General features: G+C 37.4%; 1 long non-coding RNA gene across 1 annotated transcript in view; it reads right to left on the reverse strand.

Annotated features, from left to right (window-relative positions):
• Nucleotides 1-22,136, reverse strand: part of LOC136840269 (uncharacterized) — a 134,426-nt gene that overhangs the window by 101,770 nt on the left and 10,520 nt on the right. Inside the window, exon 2 of the long non-coding RNA XR_010853569.1 lies at nt 7,047-7,178. This is a non-coding gene — a long non-coding RNA (uncharacterized lncRNA). The remainder of the gene's footprint in view (nt 1-7,046; nt 7,179-22,136) is intronic.

The raw sequence follows: 22,136 nt of genomic DNA on the forward strand, positions 1-22,136 counted from the left end.
ATATATATATATATATATATATATATATATATATATATATATATATATATATATATATATATATATATATGTGTGTGTGTGTGTGTGTGTGTGTGACTTTATCACATCACCGTGATTCATATACAATCAGAAAGCTACAAACGTCCTTTAATATCAATTCGCTCTACTTCGAAATAATATATTTTCATATATTGTTACCGAAGGGAATTTTGATAATAAGTTGTCCCGTGGGGACGGTATACTTATTATCAACTAAAAATTCCCTTCAATAACATATATGAAAATATATTATTTCAATAAGCAATTGGATATTAAAGGACGTTTAGTATTTTTCTGATTATATATATATATATATATATATATATATATATATATATATATATATATATATATATATATATATGATTATAATCACTTTTGTACGTGATTCATTTATCACACATTACCACAGGTGAAAAATAAGAGACGGGGTGCAGGTCCTGACCGATTTCGACTTTATTTTCAAGCCCTTGACGAAGGACTGATACAGAGTATTAGAAGTCACAAATATATATACTACAGGAACAGTACTGACGAACATACACAACCGTTAGAGACTACATATCCACCCACAGGTCGGTGTCAAGGCAAGAGTGGCCTTTAAAACTCGTTTAGCTAAAAATCACAATATACTCTTAGGGGACAATACTGATAAACATATCGACCATAGGCGACAACAGATCCACACCTGACAGGTGTCACGGAGGCGGAGTTTGGAAAAGTCATAAGCACTGCTGCCCCTGTACTGTGTTTACAAATATGATAATCTTATTTTCAGACATCTCTACGGCCTACCTTAAAATTTAAACAATTTACAAATTTCTTTTGATATTAAAGGATCAAGTTTATACATCCCTTGACTGATATTCATATTATGCCTGTAACTTTCTTTTATAAAGCTAGATTCAATGATATTCCTTTCCCGTGTGTTATTAGAATATACAATCCTTTTTGCCCCTTCCCAATTGATAGCATGATTGTTCTCACTAACATATACAAAAATACCACTGTTCCCTTGTGCATATCTCACACGTTGCTTATGCTGTTCTATTCTCTTTTCCAGTGCTTTGCCCGTTTGGCCAATATAAAAGTTGTCACATGACTTACGAGGAATTTTATATACACACCCTTTAGTACTGTCGGGGGAGTTCTTGATAAGTACATGTTTCATTGTTTTATTGTTCTTAAATGCGACATTAACACCAAAATTCTTAAGAAGATGGGGGATATCTTTCATATTATTATTATTTTAAGGTAGTACAAGCAAATTTTTTGTGTTGTAAGGTTCTTTTTGGTTTTGATTCATAGTCTTTTTTCCCGCTTGAAATGCACTGTTTAATACGCTGTCAGGATATTTCAATTTCTTGTCTGCATTCCTAATTTTATCCATTTCCTCACCGATATATTCAGGGCTACATGCACGTAATACTCTAAAAACATAGATGAAAACACCGATTTTTTAACCTTACTGCTTTGTCCAGAATAGAAATGCACATAGGAGGAAATATTAGTGGGTTTCCCATACACACTATATTTAAACCCATTACTATTTCTTCGTTTGAGGACATCCAAAAAAGCACCCATCATTTTCCATTTCCATAGTGAATTTAATTGATGGTACTAATTGATTTAACTTGGCAAAAAAGTTATTTACATCTTCGTTCCCTGGCCATACGCAAATTATGTCGTCAACATACCTAAACCATGTTACATTGTGTGGAATTATGTTGTTTAATATTTTATTTTCATAAAATTCCATATATAAGTTACTTAACACTGGGGATAGAGGGTTTCCCATTGCCATACCAAAATTTTGTGAGTAAAATTTACCATTAAATACAAATTTACATTCTTTCACACATAATTTATCAGTTCAATTAAAGTGCTTTTAGAAAATGGGATATCCAGCTGTGTGTTCTCTAATAATTCCGATAAAAACTCCATCAGATCATCAATTGGCACCTTTGTGAATAGTGATACTACATCGAAACTAACAAGCCTGGATTGACTATTAATCTGTACACTATTTAGTTTATTTATCAGGTCCACATTATTCGTGATATTAGGGAACAGTGGTATTTTTGTACATGTTAATGAGAACAATCATGCTATCAATTGGGAAGGCCAAAAAGGAATGTATATTTTAATAACACACTGGAAAGGAATATCATTGAATCTAGCTCTATAAAAGAAAGTTAGAGCTATAATATGAATATTAGTCAAGGGATGTATAAACTTGATCCTTTAATATCAAAAGAAATTTGTAAATTGTTTAAATTTTAAGGTAGGCCGTAGAGATGCATGAAAATAAGAATATCATATTTGTAAACACAGTACGGGGCCAGCAGTGCTTATGACTTTTCCAAACTCCGCCCCCTAACACCTGTCAGGTGTGGATCTGTTGTCGCCTATGGTCGGTGTTTATCAGTATTGTCCTCTGAGTATATTGTGTTTTTTAGCCAAATGAGTTTTGAAGGCCACTCCTACCTTGACACCGACCTGTGGGTGGATATGTAGTCTCTAACGGTTGCATATGTTCGTCAGTACTGTTCCTGTAGCATATACTGTATATTTGTGACATAATACTCTGTATCAGTCCTTCGTCAATGGCTTGAAAATAAAGTCGAAACTGGCCGGAACCTACACCCCATCTCTTATTTTTCACCTGTATATAATGTGTGATATATATATATATATATATATATATATATATATATATATATATATATATATATATATATATATATATATATATATATATATATATATATACAGTGTATGTATGTATATGTCTATATATACATATATATATATATATATATATATATATATATATATATATATATATATATATGCATCACTGAATCAACAACATATGGAATGTGACGAATATGTACTTAAAGGAAAAGTGAAACAACAGAGTGGTTGCTAGGCCTTTCGACACATGGTCCTTTACCAGCAGGTTGATGAAAAATATAAAAACAAGGTTTCAAGAAAGCTCGTATAATTGACAGATGACATACAGATATCCCTGAGCATGAGAATTATAAGGAACAGATACACCTGGAGTCTAACACAGTTGAAGAATTAGTGGACCTACCAAAACAAAGGTAAATCTTCGAGAGGTTTTACAAAGAATTAGGCCCAACTGGCTTTCAGCGAGGCATCAGTTAAAGGATTGTACAGGGGAAGGGACTGACAACCAGAAATGACCTTGGAATGAATGAGCTGAAAACATATTTATAAAAGTACAACACTTAAATTATTCTCCTGTTGGTAAACAATAACAATCTTTGCAAAATAAACATTTTCAAAAAACTATTAAACAAAATAATACACAGAAAATATATACAACAATTAATTACTAATTATAAGTCAGTGATTCTATCTTGAAGGTCATTCTTGAACATTTTACTAATACAGGGCCCTAAATAATACATGCTGGGGCTAAGGTTGAAATTATAGCTGGAAGTAAGCTGTATAATTGCAGATTCTAAAAGATTTCGTGAGGAGAAATCTGTCGATCTGGCAATCACTGAACTGTCAGTTCAATTTATCTTGTGAGAGTTTTTACTTAAATGAATGAATATTGCATTGGATGTTTGCCCTGTTTTGACAGAATTTGTGCTGCTTAATTCTCGCCTCTAAATCTCTCCTTGATTGACCTATATAAAAAGAGGAGCAGTCCAAGCATGGAATTTTATATACTATGTTGTTGCTTTCCTTAGGGCTATTTTATATTAGCATTCCTTTTAGTGTGTTAGTGCAGGAAAATACCAGGTTGACATTAAAAGATTTTAACAATTTTAGGGTTTCAAAAGCACTAAAATAAGGCAATCTAAGAATGTTCTTAGGGGTTTCTTTCTCCATGTTACTTTCACTATAAAACTTTTTATGGACTTTATTATAGCAAATATCTAGTTATGTGAAGGGTAACAGTAACCTGTCCCTATTTTTCTTATGTATTCGATTTCTTGATCCAAATACTGGGGACTGACAATGCGCAATGCTCTTAAAAACACAGAAAAAATGGATATATTGATGCTAAGGTGGTGGCCTGAATAGAAATGGACACAAGTTATTTGTTGGTTTCCTATAAATACTGAATTTCCATTGAAATAGTTCTCTGTGTATTAAAACATCTAAGAAAGGGAGGCAATTGTCTTTTTCTTATTCTTAAGTAAATTTAATGGATGTACCTGGTTATTCAAATTAAGAGAGTAAATCAATTGCATCAATACCAGCAGGCAAAACAGCCAAAATATCGTCGACGTATCTATATCACTTTAAAGTATAAAAGATATTAGGTAAAAATCGTTTTTCAAAAAATTCCACGTACAAGTTTGAAAGGAGTGGGGATAAAGGATTGCCCATTGCCATACAAAATATTTATTGGTAGAATTCACCATTGAATATAAACTTACAATCACAAATGCACAACCTAGTGAGTGAAATAATATTACTTACAGGTAGAGGTAATTCATGATGGATTAGTTCGTTACTTTGATACTCTAAAATAGAATCCAGGACTTTAGTAAAAAGAGAACAAACATCAAAACTAACAAACCTATCAGTGGGGCAAAAAGTTATTTTGTTTATCAACTAAATCGAGTGAATTATATATGTGAGAATCAGAGATAGTTCCAAGAGCTTGGTAATATATTTTGAAAGTTTATATATGATATTGAGCCAACAGTGCTGATAGGCCGCATAGGATTATTTTCTTTGTGCGTTTTTACTAATCCGAGGGGAATCTTACGGACAACTGACCCATTAGTTCTTTTTCATCTTTAAGGATTTTTTTTCATTGTGCTTTGAAATATTTTATGACTTGATCAAAGGGAGTTTTTCTTAGTTTTTTGTAAGTCGTATCGTAATCAAGTGAGGCTTGCATATGTGATGTGTAGTCAGCTTTATCTAAAATTACAATACTATTCGACTTATCAGCTTTTGTGAAGTGGATTGTATTGTCTTTTTTAAGATCGGTCAAACTTTCTTATAACGAGCAGGGAAATTACCTTTCACATATACTAGATATTTGCTACAATAAAGCCCACAACAAGCTTTATAGTGAAAGTTACATGGAGAAAGAAATCACTAAGAACACTCTTAACCTGCCTTATTTTAACGATTTGGAAACCATAAACTCACTGTTATAATCTTTTAATGTCAACCTGCTTTTTCCTATAATAACACACTAAAAGCAATGTTAACAAAAAATAGCCCTAAGGAAAGCAACAACATAATATATAAAATCCCATGCTTGGACTGTTCTTTTTATACAGGGCAATCTAGTAAAGATTTAGAAGTGAGAATTAAGCAGCATAATTACTGTCAATACAGGGCAAACATCCAATGCAATATTCACTCATTTGAGTGAAAACTCTCACAGGATAAATTGGACTGAGAGTTCAGTGATTGCCAGACCAAATGATTTCTCTTTGCAAAATCTTTTAGAATCTGCAATTATAAAACTTACTTTCAGCTGTAATTTCAACCTTAGCCCTGGCATGTTTTATTTGGACGCCTGTATTAGTGAAATGATCAAGAATGACCTTCAAGATAAAATCACTGACTTAATTACTAATTAGTTACCTTACAGGTATTTTCCATGTATTATTGTTTAATAGTTTTTTGAAAATGTTTATTTTGCAAAAATTGTTACTGTTTACCAAAAGGAGAATAATTTAAGTGCTGTACTTTCATAAATATGTAATCAATTCATTCATTCCCAGGTCATTTCTGGTTGTCAGTCCCTTCCCCTGTACAATCCTTTAACTGATGCCTCCCTGCTTTAGAGCCAGTTGGGCCTAATTCTTTGTAAAACCTCTCAAAGATTTACTTTTGTTTTGGTAGGTCCACTAATTCTTCAACTGTGTTGGATTCCCAGGTGCATCTGTTCCTCATAATCCTCATGCTCAGGGATAACTGCATGTCATCTGTCAATTATACACGCTTTTTTGAAACAGTGTTTTCATATTTTTCATCAGTCTGCTAGTAAAGGACCGTGTGTCAAAAGGCCTAGGAACCACTCTGTTGTTTCAGTTTTCTTTCGTGGCATTTGCCTTTACATATATATATATATATATATATATATATATATATATATATATATATATATATATATATATATATATATATGTGTGTGTGTGTGTGTGTGTGTGTGTGTAGTATACATAAAAATACAGTATTACATATGTATATACACATATATATACATAAATGTGTATAGACATACGTACTTACATTTAAAAATATTCAGTCCGTTTTTTTTAAATGCACATCACATGCAGTACATTAGCTGCTGTCCATATACAGAAAGTGACAATTAACATAAAACACAGTCCACGACTGATATGTGCAGTACGATCCCTCTCTATAGTAAAAAGGTTATACAGAAGTATATCAATCATTTTTCTACACTCAGTTGCCCTTTGTCCCTTAAGTGTTCTACAGGTCTCTGAATCGTTCTTTGTTCGAAACACGGGGCCATCACCACACACAATCAACATTTTATTATTTTTCATTAGAAGGCTGACGAAAAGAAAACAGGGCACTTCTGCAGGCCAGATTTGCGTCAAAAATAAAAAAAAAAAAACAAACGAAAAATTGGTGCCTAATTCCGAAGTAAGCAAATTTCACTCTTTTTACAAAGATGGAGGATCACACAAATTACAGAAATCATAAACAGTTGATGAAACGGATTAAATCTTCAGCGAAAGAGAGAAAAGAGCGACATCCATTCAGTAAACATGAAATGAGATAGTTTGCTGGATGTTGGGCAGCCGTGTCAGAGCAGAGACTCATTCAGCTTGAAGCAGCAGAAAACAGTTTTCCATGTATATAAAACTCATGTCAAAGTTTCTCATTTCTAAAAGGGAGGAGGACGGTGCTGTTTCTGAGGTGTATGAGTTGTCTTGCCTTAAAGAATGAATGGAGTGTTCCATGTAAAGAAATTTTAAGGCAAAAGCACTTAAATATTAACATAATCTAGTTCTAAAACTTACCTCCTCACACATCCTTGACATATCCTGGTTCTCATGGCTTCTTAACGTCATTTAATTTCGTATTTTTTATCAAATCTCCCATTCTATCAGTCCTACAGCCTCAATCTACAATAGGTACACAGCATGGTCGAGCTGGAGAAATAAGGGAAAAATACTATGAAAAAAGAACGTGCAAAACCACAGATATATAATAAAACAAAATAATAAGAAATCGACGATGTGAAAAAAGTGCATGATAAAAAATGAATCAATCTTCCTGTTACTGTACTAATGTTAAAGGAAGCAATGGCAAAAGATCAAAATAAAGTAAAAGTAAATTAAAACTAGGTTTTAAGCCCGCAGACTTTACCATGTAAGCCAACTAATCAATATAGCCCCTTCTATCTTTAACTGTGATTTTCAGAGCAAAAAATCTTTCATGGCACTGAAATGGAATTTCTCTATTGTATGAGATCTTTTAGTGATTAAATGTTTCTACGATGCCAGACGTATGATATTAATTCCCAAGAACATTTATAGACGTTATTTGTATGTCGTCAAGTGACAAAAGACGGGCCCAAAAAAAGTGTGCAATTTACACTGCATAAATTATATCTACTGATGTGTGAAACAGAAATTAAGCATATTTACAATATTTTAGAGTTTGTTAGTTCTTCCCAAGCCTTTGGTTTTTAGTGCATTTATCAATTTTTTTGTTGTTGCAAATTGCCCAACAATGATTTTTATGTTATGAAAGTTGGGATATTATTATCCCCGCATGACTTTAGCAAACCCTATCTTGGTTCAGCTCGAAAAGTGAAACAAACAAAGATACACGCTCATGGTCTAATGATGCCAATAATATGAATAGGTTGTTAAATATTCGGCTGTGCAGAAGTTGGATTGTATGATACTAACGGGGACCAAATAATCCCAATTTGGGTTTCAGTGCAACACGCCAAGGACAAGTGTGTCCCAGCTTAAACAAACTGAAATGAACTTTCTAAATATCCTCGGGTTGAATACATATGTTTATTTATGGTCTAAAGATGTTATTAATACGAACAGGTTGTTAAACACTTGGCTGAGCAAAAGTCGATCAAAAGGGGTCATTTAGTAAGCTTCTGATAAATTCTTCGACACATTTCTTCACACTTACACTACAACAAACAATTATTGTAACGAAACACAGATTCCTAAAAATAATTCTCAACAATCACATCAATAGAAAATATAATATCCCGGATATCAAAGAGGCCTTTCATACTAGTATGAAATTTTAATGAACTCTACTTCTCAGACAACTGTTAAAAGTAATTCCGACTACTGGTTTAGGAGATCCGAACATTTTCCTTGATGAAAGGGTTCATAAAGAACTGTTTTTATTAACTGTGACTACTTTTGTTTTTTGTAAATTCAGAAAAAAATATCCTGATACAGAAGGATGTGACTAACTGATATATGAAATTTCGGCTGTCAAGCAAGCACTGGAACACTTACGGCCATTCAGCGCTTAAAAATGTAAATGTAGCAAGTTGGAGTGGTTGGATAGCAACATAAAAAGATTCACAAAATAAAAGAGAAGGTACAAAAATCTAAAGGTAAAACTGGGAGAAAACGTATCAGTTGCACTTAGATGTAACAATCAAAGAGCAGGAAAAGATCGAAAAAAGGAAGCGGGAATGGATGTAAAGCTATAAAAGCCAAAAAGTGGGCGAGGCTAGGGGCCGAATTGACGCTACAAACCTTTTATAGTTATGCCTACAGTGAACTGTGTGAGGTGCACTGATAGCACTAACCCCCTACGGGAAGAGAGAGAGAGAGAGAGAGAGAGAGAGAGAGAGAGAGAGAGAGGGTGTGCGCGCGCGAGCGCCTTTATCCATGGCCACCGAGAAAGAGAAGATCAGGTCATGGGTCTCTTTGACTCCAAGCGCTATATGGTTAGTGGGCCGAATACCCGTGTATTTTCCTACCTGGAAACCCAAGTTGTAGGCAAAACAAGTCAGTCTCTTCCAAGAACTGGTAGAGTGAGGTCACTCCGATAATCTACAATTTTTTGCGTAAATATTTAAGAAATTTGAGTGTTAACTACAAGTTCCAAACATCTGTGCCAATGCCAGATAAGTGTTGTGTTCCAAATTGAAGGGGAAATTATACAACGTGGGAAAAAGTTACTTTTTAAATTTCCCGAGGCAATAAAAAGGCGAGAGCAGTGACTATGTGCTATCAAAATGAAAGATTTCACTCCAACCAAGAATACACGGGTAAGTTCAAAACAAGAATATCAGTGTGTGATGGTGTGTATATATATAATCTATATATATATATATATATATATATATATATATATATATATATATATATATATATATATATATATATATATATATATATATATATATATATATATATATATATATATATATATATATATATATATGTATATATATATATATATAAATGGATGTGTGTGCGCGTTCAGCATAACTCTGGAACGCACTGAGCAATTTCAACCAAACTTGGTATACATATGACTTACTGTGGGGTAAGACATCACTAGCACCAAACGGCACCAAAGGGGGTGGGGATGGGAAGGGCTTCCCTGAAACGGGGCTAGTTCTGCCCGTATAGTTAGTAACTAAAACTCTATGGGTTCATCATACCTCATTTCGGTATACATATGACTTACTATCTTGAAAAGAATACTGTGGGGGTAAGACATTACTGGCACGAAAAGGGGTGGTGATGGGAAGGGAGTGATATGTAAAAATAACTGAAAATGACAGTGTCTAATCCATAGTCTTCATGGTTGCTGAGATGAATAATGATAGTCCCGATGCCCGTTAAGTCCAAGTTCAGCCCTGATAGGAAGTGGGGGGATGAGAAGGGGTGAAAAATAAAATGTCAAAAATGACAGATATTAGTGTATAATCCATAGTTTTCGGGGTCTCTGAGATGAATAGTAACACTCCCGATGCCCTTTAACTCCAAGTTCAGTCCCGACAGGAATGGGGGGTGAGTAGGGGTGAAATATAAAATGCCAAAAATGCTGGGCAATGTAACTGAAGCAACTATCTTAACAGGAAAGGGAGAGAGAGAGAGAGAGAGAGAGAGAGAGAGAGAGAGAGAGAGAGAGAGAGAGGATATCGGTTGTCATAATGAGTTTTCCCGGGCAGCACCAGGTTGGTCAGTGTGTGTATATATATATATATATATATATATGTATATATATATATATATATATATATATATATATATATATATATATATATATATATATATATATATATATATATATATATAATATATATACTGTAAATGTGTGTGTGCGTGTACATGTAGAATAGAAACCTATATGCATAAATTTCTGAATTCAATGAAATACTTCACGTTTATATCCTAACACTAATTGCATGTATATTCCTAGACCTTTCGCCTCTCATGAGTGAATGTTCTTACAGGTTTGTGAAAGACGCTTCCAGCCAGATGACAATATGCGGGAAATATCCGTTACTGAAGGAAAAACTGGTGAAAAAACTATTGTGGAAATGCAGCGGCCACATTTACGGAAAAATGCTCTACCTTATTTCCTTCCTAACTATCCTAATTACCTGTCTCCTTCGACAGTGAACCGAAGGGAATCACCCGAATCTAAAAGGCAGCGAATAAAGGAAAATTTAGTTAAGATGGCACTCGAGGAAAGTGTCTTAGAAGCTCAAGAATATGAGAAAAACAATAGATTTAATGACTTGCAGGAACTCTCAAGCAAACTTAAACTTGATAAGTACTGGAAAATTATCTACGAGAAGCAGTGCCCATTAATAACTTATATTTCGTTATCGTCTTGTCCTAAAATGGTAATTTCGTTAAGAGTGAATAATGATAAAACCATTCAAGCATAATATATTGATGGTGTCCTGTGCAAAAATTTGTGGATTATGGTATGCCTTCGCATGTGCAGGACACAAATACTCGGGAAATAATTTTGAAATACAAAAATTCGACACGCAAAGTAACACTACTGTACGCCCAATTAAAGTAATAACTTTTGTTTTGTCACTATTATTGCTTATAGAAGACCAGTCATCCGAGTACTTACTGCCATTAAAATTTGTCTGTGACCAATTGCACTTAATGACCCTCAATAACGCCAGGTATTATACAACAAAGGAAAATGTGCTTTTTTCTCCGTGGAAATCGTTGGAGGACCTGTTTCTGTTACAGGCTGATCTATTGATGAAACAGTCGTATATGTGGACAGCTAAAGCTTTGAGTCCGTCAACATTTGAAAATCAAAATGTCAATTTGGCACTGAATATTTTTAATGAATATGTAACAGAAGCTATGAGAAAGCTTGGCAAAGAAAAAATAAAGCTCATTATCATAATGTGGCTTCTTTTAAAGAGACCTACACAATCTGGTGGTCAATTGTCAATGTAAAATCACCATACAAGGGGATCAGGTTGAATAATGAGTACTGCACTCCTTTGACATGCGATGGTGACAAAAAGTACTTTTTTTTTTTTAAATCCTTTGACTGGTTGGAAAGTTGGGAAAGACTGCCTGGAGGGGGGAAACTGACAAAAGAAACCATGAATACCCTAAAACACTCGATTAGTGCATTATTTGAAATAACCAGATACTACAAAGATGAACTGCAAATGAAATACGCTCTTCCCGGAAAGTTTCAGACTGACCATCTCGAAGCTAGGTTTAGCAGATATCGCCAGCTTGACGGTGGTAATTACAACATATCAGTTAGACAAATATTTGAATGTGAAAAAAAATTTAAATGTCTGATATGCAAATGTCTTTGCCATTTCACGATGAAAACGTAATTCTAAATTACCTGGGCGAAACAAATTGGAATGACATGACTGACAATGGAAAAATAAACCACATTAGCACCGATATTGATGCAACGTCAGATGACATTGAAAAGCGCCGTGATGTCCTTCCTGTCATAGTGTATTTGGCAGGGTGTTGTTGTTACAGTGTTAACAAAAGAATGAAGTGTGAATCGTGCTTATCAGTTTTAACAAGGACTGAACTCGACAAGGAAAATGACCCAGATGCAGAGAATTATGATCATGTCAAGAGAATCAGTAGAGGAATTCTGTATTTACCTGACATTGCAACTGTACTGTAAATACAGTCAGGTAAAATTATATCATTATGAATAAACTTACTCGAAAGGCAACATTCTAAAATGCCCCAAACCAACGACAACTGGTTTTGAATGCCACAATGTGTTGAAGATAGTTTTCAAGACAGTTTATGCGAAAACGGTCACGCTTTAGAATGATTAAAGATGATTATTTGGGCTTCGACAAATCCTCTTTTAAATAACTTTTACAGAAGAGAAAATGATTCCATTCATGCTAAAAAGTCTACTGGAAATGCAACGAAGAAAAGGAAGCTTTCAACTCTAAAATAAAGTCATTTCAAATTGTTGACGCTTTGCTGCAAAACACATATGCAACTGCAGACTAGGCCTATTGGGGAACTGCAGTATAAATATTAAAAACGCGCCAGTGCTAACTACTTCTGTGGTGGCGTGGAAATGTTGGCACCAAAAATGTGTCAATGAATTATTTTCCAGTTATCGTAAATTAGTATCTTGAACCGTAATTAAAATTAATTTTCTCTCTCTCTCTCTCTCTCTCTCTCTCTCTCTCTCTCTCTCTCTCTCTCTCTCTCTCTGTGTGTGTGTGTGTGTGTGTGTGTGTGTAAGCATGAATGTATCTATTATCAGTAAAAGATTAACTTCGTTATAAATACAATATATTCATTTTAGAAACATACAGGTAAAAATATTCTAAAACATATGTTCGTTATCCCAGTTATTTATCAAAGTTGAGATGTCGGTAAGCACAGGCGTAGGCCTACTAAGACGGCCATGGTCAGAGGGTGAACAGGTCTTCTCTCTCGGTGGCCACGTAGGCCAGGCTGTAAATGAGCTAGGTACTACTGGGAGGGGGAATTTATCTCATGTGGTTTTTCTAGACCAGAATTTCATGAGGAATAAGTATGTCCTGGGTAAAAAACCCAAATCCTGAAAGTACCCCAAAAAAGCTGGGTTCTTTCCGGTTGGTCCATTTTTAAGGAAAAGATACCTTACATTACACACAAATAATATAAAACAAATTCTTATGAACCTCAAAATTTAAACCCAGTTAGTTAATTAACCCTTATATGTTTTATGAGATAACAATGTGGGGGTGGGGGAGTAGTAGGGGTCTCTAAATGACCCCCGATTTAAGAAACATCATGAAATTCTGGTCCATAAAACCACCTGAGATCAATTCTTTCTTTCAAAAGCTGCCTAACCAGATCCTTTCACATCTTGGATATTGCATAGACTACAATGTTGTATGCATTACTATAAGACAGAGACTCTGCCTGAGACAATTCCAAGGTGGTTGGGTTAAGTGCCATCTTATCCTCCTTGGAGGCTTGTGTTCTAGCCTCAACAGGCTGAGCACCTGACCCAGATGGCTGGGCCACTACCACAGGGGTTGATGCACCTGCTACATTAGAGGGTGCTGCCACTGCACCCCTAGTAGTACACAGGGGTTGTGGCTTAAGAACTTGAGCATAGCTCCTTGTTGTTGTCCTAATTGTCTTTTTGCAAAACCAATAATTATGTGCTCTGCATTGGCTTTATTTAGTGCAGACAGTTCAAATTTGTAAATTTCACAATTTTTGTTATTGGATTTATGTTCCAGTCGACAATTAACACATTTTACTTTTCTATTACATTCATCATCATGATGCACACCAGAGCAATTTATACAAATTTTAGCATTTTCACACTTTTTAGATGAGTGGCCAAAGTTAAAACAATGATAGCACTGCACTGGTCTTTGCTGGAAAGGATGTACTCATACCCTTTCATTTTCAAATATGACATGAGAGGGTACTTCTGAGTCTACAAAGGTTAAAATGATCATGTTGGCAATAGCTGCCTTTTTCATTCTCCAAACTGAACTGGGGCTCGTTTCTAGAATTTCTTCTACTGTTATGTCGTATAGGTCTTGATCAAATAGTACTGCTCTCCCATAGCTAAAGCCTAAGTGGGGCTTGATCTTCGTAATCATTTCATCATTTTTAATGTCCAGCGAGGTCAGCATTTAGGCTTGGGTTGTGGATTTGGCATGAATAAGAACGGTGTTCTTCCCAAAACGAGAAATATCACAGCTCTTTATTCCTCCCACCTTTTCTGGCGAAACCTACAAAATTTGTAGTAGTTATAATTTTCCTCCTTGGCTGAAGCTACCAGCCACATAGGAAGTTTAGGAGTCCTTACTTCTGCATTCTGGTTTCTCTCTGGTTTATCCTGAACCCATTTAGATGGCACATAAACATCCACGTCTTTGGGAACTTTGTCTGTTAAGGCTCCTCTTACTGTAGCTTGACCTATTTGTATGGCACTTATCATACTACTAGCCTTTAGAGCCTCATCATGGCTACTAAAGGTAACCCAGGCTTCCATTTAGACTCAATATCAATAAAGTTCCTCCTGATTTCTACAACAGTTCCAAATGATTTCAAAGCTGTCGAGATCATTTCATAATCACAGCTGACTGGTAAGTCTTCGATATGAGCATTCTCAAATTTTTCACACAACCTGGCTGTATTGAGGGTTTAATTTTTGATGAAGATTTCTTAGAGAAGTCCGTGTCCTTGCTTGAAGTCGTCATCAATGAAGCATGGCTAGAGGGTCCAGGGAAGGGGAAGTCAGCAGGGGGGATCAGGAGATTTGTTATTACCTGCATTGCTATTTGTCAATTTAGTTTTGGAGAGGTTATCAACATTTGGAGAACTTTCAATCTCCAAGGTGGGTACAGAGGTCATCATCTGTGCCAGAATAGCACCATCATAGGGCCCAGGGGTACTCCAATCCTTAAAACAACTAGACATAAAGATTAGAGAGGGAAAAAAATAAATAAACCTGAAAACCTTAGAAAGATATCATCAGCCTTTCATGGGGTTTATTCTTCCACCAATGGCACAAGTGAGAACCAACTCCCAAATGTCCACCCACTACCCTTCCCCACAGGGGATGGCACAACATGATTAGAGTGGCCCAAGTGTAAGCCAAACCTGCTTGCTAGGACTGAGAGTATTACAAGAATACAATCATCCCCACACTAACCATGTTATGGGCAAACCAGATAGAATGCAGAGAGTCCTATCCCCAGAACCAGACCCCCCTGGAAGCCGTGGTCCAGCCCTAATGAACAGTTCCGCCTTTGAGATATCAATCCGACATCTCTCAGGCCTGAACATTATCGGGTAGTTGATGGTCCTACCACAATTCCCACTATTTAGCTTCAGGTATAAACCCAATCCCAGATATGATATTTTTTCCTATTTATCAGGTCCAATAAATTTTACAAAAAGTGGAAAATTCCACAAAAATTAATCCAAATAAATATATAATGGTATATGGAACTCTTGGACTCACACCCAGGAACAAATTCCTGGGGTTCAAGAGCACCCCCTCACCACGTCAAGGTGGTCCCACATCGAGGGGGGGACTGTCCATTTTGTCCAGGTATTACTGTGGTAACTTTCTAAGCCTTGATGCAGAATTATTAATCACAGGAAAGAAAAGCATTTTCAATATTACTATGGTATTGAGTAGTTCTTCATTGGAAGGTGGGTACCGTTCTCAGCTAGCACTCTGCTGACCCTGCGTTCGATTCTCCGACCGGCCAATGAAGAATTAGAGGAATTCATTTCTGGTGATAGAAATTAATTTCTTGCCATAATGTGGTTCAGATTCCACAATAAGCTGTAGGTCCCGTTGCTAGGTAACCAATTGGTTCTTAGCCATGTAAAATAAATCTAATCCTTTGGGCCAGCCCTAGGAGAGCTGTTAATCAGCTTAGTGGTCTGGTTAAACTAAGGTATACTTAACTTTTTATGGTATTGAGTACATGAAATGAGGTACGATAAACCGGTAGTTTATTTACACATGAAATAAGATGTGATAAACCCATAGAGTTTATTTACCACATAAGTTACAAAGGTAAGGGGGAAGGGGAAGGGGGGGTAAGGGTTTGAAGCCTACCCTATTGTCTTGCGTCAAATGATGGCCACGTGCAAATTTTATCTAAATCAGTCAAGCAGTTCAGATTTCTGCAGCGCACAAACATATGGCAAACATACAACGCCACATACAAACATTCAATTTATATATAAAAAGATTAGCTCGTGTAAGGCTTCAATGAGACGGGATTATTCCATTTAATTAACAAACTTAATGGTATTTGTGTAGAAAATTGTAAATCAGCTAGTTTTGATGTCTTCTTGTGCATGAACGTACCGGTTAGGAAATCTGTAGAAATTATAGGAAAAAACTTGGAAGAGGGTACATATACTTGCGATATAGATAAAAATGTATTTTTAAAGCTGCTAGAGGCAGTCTTAAGCATGAACGTGATTAATTAAGTGGAGGGCTAAATACTTTACTCAGAAGAATGGGATGGCCATGGGTTCTAGCCTATCGCCAAATTTGGAGAAAAAAATTTATGGAACGGCTTGAGACGGAAGAGGTAGGAAAAATTAAGATACCTGGGCGGGCTCGAGATAGTTAAGCAGATTACCTATGTAGGTGATATCTTAGTAATATACCGCGGGGAGAAAGAGAAACTGGCTAGCTGTTTGGATGAACTCAACCAGATTAACGAACAGACCAAATTCACCTTAGAAGAGGAGAAAGAACGGATAATCGACGTAAAACTCACAAGGGCAGGTAGCAAAATAGAGGACAGTATATACAGAAAAGACATTGTGTTAACGCTCATTTACACATGTATTTGAGCCACATGAAGGACATGAAGGTAAAGATGATGACAGGTTTGATTATTAGAGTCTGCAGGGTTTGCAGCCCAACTTATGTGGAACAGGAACTTAAATATTTATTCACTTCTTTTGAAAACTGGGATACTCGACTCACCGGAGGGGGAAGGCGCAAAGTAAGGGTAGGGAACACTATTATGGGGAAAGGCACCCAGACAGACACAAAAAACAAAAAAATACGATTGTCATTCAAGACAATAACATAAGGATTTAAACAAGAAACTGAAAAATATTAGATTAGTCGGGAATTATAAAAAACAACATTATAAATACGGCCACTAGAAATAAAATACCCACAAAAGGGAGAAGAGGGGCGGGGCCTACTTAACACCCCCAAAAAGGGAGAAGAGGGGCGGGACCTACTTAACACCTTGTGACAATTTTGGTATAGTATATTTTGGTCAGAGTGGTAAATTATGTAAGGAGATACCAAGTCAGCATAAGATTAATTGGGGAAAAAAAATTTCATATACAACAATAAGAATAAAACATCGAGGGTGATCATGGCTATGAAAAATCGATGGAACATAACACAGGTAATAATTCTGAGGACAAGATCACTTCTGAAATCATATACCAGAGTTTTAGGAAGAACATAAACAAAAAGAACAGTAGGGGAATAACTGGAACATCGAATGATTAAGCATATGACCAAGGAGATCAAGAAGACTGCAGGGAAGGACAAGAGAAGCTGAAGACCAACAGGTAGGTCATCCCAGGGATTACAAAAAAGGTAAACAACAGATATTCGGAGGGGCACATACATACTTGAGTGTAGCTGTTATTGCCTCAGTGCATCGAAACCTGATGAAAAAGACTGTGTGTCTTCGAAAGTTATTTGGTAAACTGTACTTTGTAAATTACAGAATCTGGAATCTACACCATCCATCTCATTGAAGCCTAACACGAGTACTGTTGTAGGGATATGTATGCACTGTGAAGTTGTGTGGCTACTGTGTGATTACATATATATATTGTGTGTGATATATATATATATATATATATATATATATATATATATATATATATATATATATATATATATATATATATATATATATATATATATTTATATTTTAATGGACACCTCTCCACTAAACTAATTAATAAAGTAAAAGTTCCAATTTCAATGTTCGCCTTACCTGCAAGGAAGTCCACAGTGGGTGGAAACGTGCATACCAATACCAGTATGAAAACTGATTCAAGGGGGACAAACAAAAACTTAGAAAAACCATTTAATATTTAATACATAAACACAAGACAGAAGAAATACCTGAACCTCTTAGATACACAAATAATTTGAAAGACAATTACTTTTATTAAAGAATACCTAACACACTTCCACAATTAAACACATCCACACTTACACAGGGGGTCCAGAAAGGATGAGAGGGATGAAAAGCAAGAATAACCTACCAAATTACATACTAAATTAATTATAAGGACTTCAATATCTGGCCGTTATCTCCTCAAGGTGGAAATAACCAATACGTATTCGCGGTCTCATGATTCGCGGACTCGCCTATTCGCGGATTTCTCTATGGAACATATATACACATTATTCGCTGAAAACTCGTCCATTCACGGTATTTTCACAGAAATATTCACTAATTACTGTATTTTCATCTCATTTTCATGACTAAATGCACTTTTTGTGATAAAACTATTAAAATACTCAGGATGCTCGAGTTACAATAGTGCGCCTTACAATAATTCGATTTTGCAATGGAATTTGATTTTGCAATTGGATAAGCAATTAATACCGATACGACAATATTTATAAAATATTTATAAATTTTGCGCAGGCAGCGAAAGAGACCAAATTACAATAGACCAACTTCTTTTCCTCCATCTCTTTATCCATCCTCTAGTTAAAAAAGTAAAAGAGTATGATAAAAGTATTGTTAGTAACGTTATACTCTTGCGTAAATGCATACAGCCATAAACAACCGAACGAGAGACTGTTGTTTAGCTTATCACCAAATCGCAGAACAACAGCCATTTTGCTTGTATTTCAACCATCATATGGTAATAAACAATTACCGTAGTTATAATACAAATGACAATTGTAAGGGCGACAAATCGCACCTCTCCTTTCTTGTGTTTCCCCCTTCAGATGTACATTAATCACATCATGTATATTGCCTGTCTTTATTTCGGATTCTTTATGTACCTCATCTTATGCATCATTGTTATGGTCTTTCCACCGATATGTATATCTACCTTTTATACGCCATGTAAAGAATATTGTACGTATTTTTATGCTTGTAAGAAAACACAAATTCTATATGGACACCCCCCCCCTACCTTTCCGTCCGCTTTTTGTTTCATAAACACCTGTCGAGAATAATAAAGGATCAGTCTCTCTTTTGACATTTCTCTTGAACCTCACACTGGTGAACCCGGGTCAGGGACAGGTAGCACGGTTTTGGTCCAGCCATTAAATGACTAACTACAGCTGAACCCTACCATCAGAAAGCCTTTAGTGGACTAACTATGGCATAAAGTTTAGGCCTCTGATAGCACCCTCCCTGGCGGAAACCATGCCATTGACGGACTAAATACGGCGTACCCAAAAGGGCATGTTCTGGCTCTTCAATCGACCTCTCAAACAAATCAGCACCATTAACGGACTCAATACGGCGCATTTTCCCGCGTTTTGGTGTGTGAGAAGTAAAGATGTCAGAAGCAGAGTCTCAATGAGAACCCGCGAGCATCGTCTGCACGCCTCTCTCACCAACAAAGCCAGACACAGTCAAACTTCACCCGTTTTCGCGACAAAACAGGGCATCATGGTTCCGGCACTCAGAAGCGCACTTTCACATGGCGCACATCTCAGACGATGCTACCAAATCAGACATAGTCATGACGGCGCTCCCGGAAGAAGTATTCAACAGAATTTCCCCCTGGCTGGACACGCAACCGGACAAAGTCACATACACGGACTTAAAAAACAAACTGCTGAATTATTACTCCATGCCTGTGTCCAAGAGAGCGCAGTGCACATTTGACCTGTTATCCAGGTCCTCGGAGATGCATCACCCAGGGAAGCCTGGGACCAGCTGCGGGGGTTAATAACACTCCCAGGCTGCGACGAGAACGGGAGGTAACAGACTATAGACCTAACAAAAGCAATTTTCCTTCGGCTCCTCTCGCGGGAAGTTCAGTGCCAGATAAGGGATGCAGAGATGCAGAGAACCTAGACATGGATGCCTTAGTCGACGACGCCCAGAAACTATACGAGGCCACCAAGACCTCGACACACGCCACCGCCCTGGGAGCCTGCAACCTGTTGGAGGAAGACGGCAATGACGACAAAGACATCAATGCCATTTATAAGAAGAGACCGCCACTCAGAGAGCAAAGGACATGGTCAAACCCTACGTGGTGCTTCTAATATAGAAAGTTCAGGACCAATGCCAGAATCTGCAGGCCTCCCTGTTCTTTCACAAAAAAACGACAAAGGCGGCCACCAGCTGTGGCCGCAAAATCCAACTCACCCCGCCCAGCAGGTTTTTTCATCACAGACAAAATTTCCAAACGTCACCCGCTGGTAGATATGGGGGCAGTGCAGTCAGTCTTCCCGCCATCCAGGGAAGGTTTAGAAAAAATACTTGACTCAGTACCTGCCCTCATAGCAGCAAACGGATCTCCCATCCGCACTTATGGCACGACGACCCGGGCTATCTCAATCCTGGGACGCAGATACCACTGGCGTTTCGTCATAGCAGATGTTAAGTTCCCCCTACTGGGTGTGGCCTTCCTAGGGCACCACGGACTTCTAGTCGACATCGCCAGACAACGCCTCCTTGATACAGGAACGTGCCACTCCCGTCAGCTCTCCACCAGACCTGAAATGCCCACCATCTGCTCCACAACCCCCAACAGCTACACATCCCTCCTTCCCAGACAGGCTGCGCCAGTTCCAGCAGGCATCTTCCACTACATCACCACAACGGTTCCACCAACCCACACCAAGTTCCGTCGACTGTCCTCCCAACAGATGGGTGTCTGTAAAAAGGCATCAAGCCCGTGGGCATATCCTCTCCAAATGGTAAAGAAATCCGATGGTTCATGGAGGCCCCATGGGGACTATAAGCGCCTGAATTTTGTAACACCAGACCACTACCCCCTCCCTAACATGCAGGACCTGACGGGCAGCCTCTACGGAGCCAAAATTTTCTCCAAGATGGACCTACTGAAGTCGTACTTCCAAGTCCCTGTATGTACATCCCGACGACGTCCCAAAAACCGCCATCATCATGCCTTTCGGGAGCTACACATTTTCCTGTTCCACTTTCGGTCTCACTAATGCAGGCACCACATTCCAGCGCCTGATGGACACCATCTTGGGAGATCTGCCTTTCTGCATCTGCTACATCGACAACATCCTCATTTTCTCCAGGTCCCCAGAAGAACACCTTCGCCATGTCCACACCGTCATGAAACGCCTGCAGGACAACGGATTAGTTGTCAGGTTTGACAAGTGCATTTTCGGGAAAGAAAAAGTAGACTTCCTTGGCCACGAGATTTCCCAAGCAGGAGTGCACCCCATGGCCTCTAAAGTAAAAGCTATAGAAAATTTCCCGGAACCAAAACCATCAAGGCCCTTCAGGAGTTTCTCGGGATGATAAACTACTACCAGCACTTCATCCCAGATGTTGTCCGCATCATGTACCCCCTGACATCAAACCTGAAGGGGACACCAAAAACACTAACATGGGAAGCTCTGCAGCAGCAGGCATTCATTCACATGAAAAGGGCCCTCTCCAGTGCCACCACCTTAACTCACCACAACCCTGCTACTACCCTCAGGTTGACAACGGTGCAGAAGTGTGGCTGGACCCTGTGGAAACCCTCTTCTCCAAGTACAATCCGAATAACACTGAGAAGGCCATGATTCTTGCAAAACACATGGTTGCAAAGGGTCAGGACACCTTAAATTACTTAGAAAATAGCGACAGGGGAAACCTTGAATGCAGTCAAGAAGGCCTTAGCAACAACAAATGAGATTACACTTCACCATTGGAGGCAAAGATGGTGAAGTTTTCCCAAGGAGATTGGCTAAACCTTTTCCAACTGGTCCTATAAAAAGACTAGCGCCTTTGCGGAGGTGGATTGATGCCTTGGAGTGCAAGGAGTTCAAAGACTTGCTGAACAGACTTCAGCTTGAGGACTTCCTCCATTATGCACCCAGCCCATTGGCCCTACACATTAGTGAGAAACAGCCAAGACTTTTCA

Source organism: Macrobrachium rosenbergii, chromosome 7 (assembly GCF_040412425.1).
Source record: "Macrobrachium rosenbergii isolate ZJJX-2024 chromosome 7, ASM4041242v1, whole genome shotgun sequence".
Classification (NCBI taxonomy): Eukaryota; Metazoa; Arthropoda; class Malacostraca; order Decapoda; family Palaemonidae; genus Macrobrachium; species Macrobrachium rosenbergii.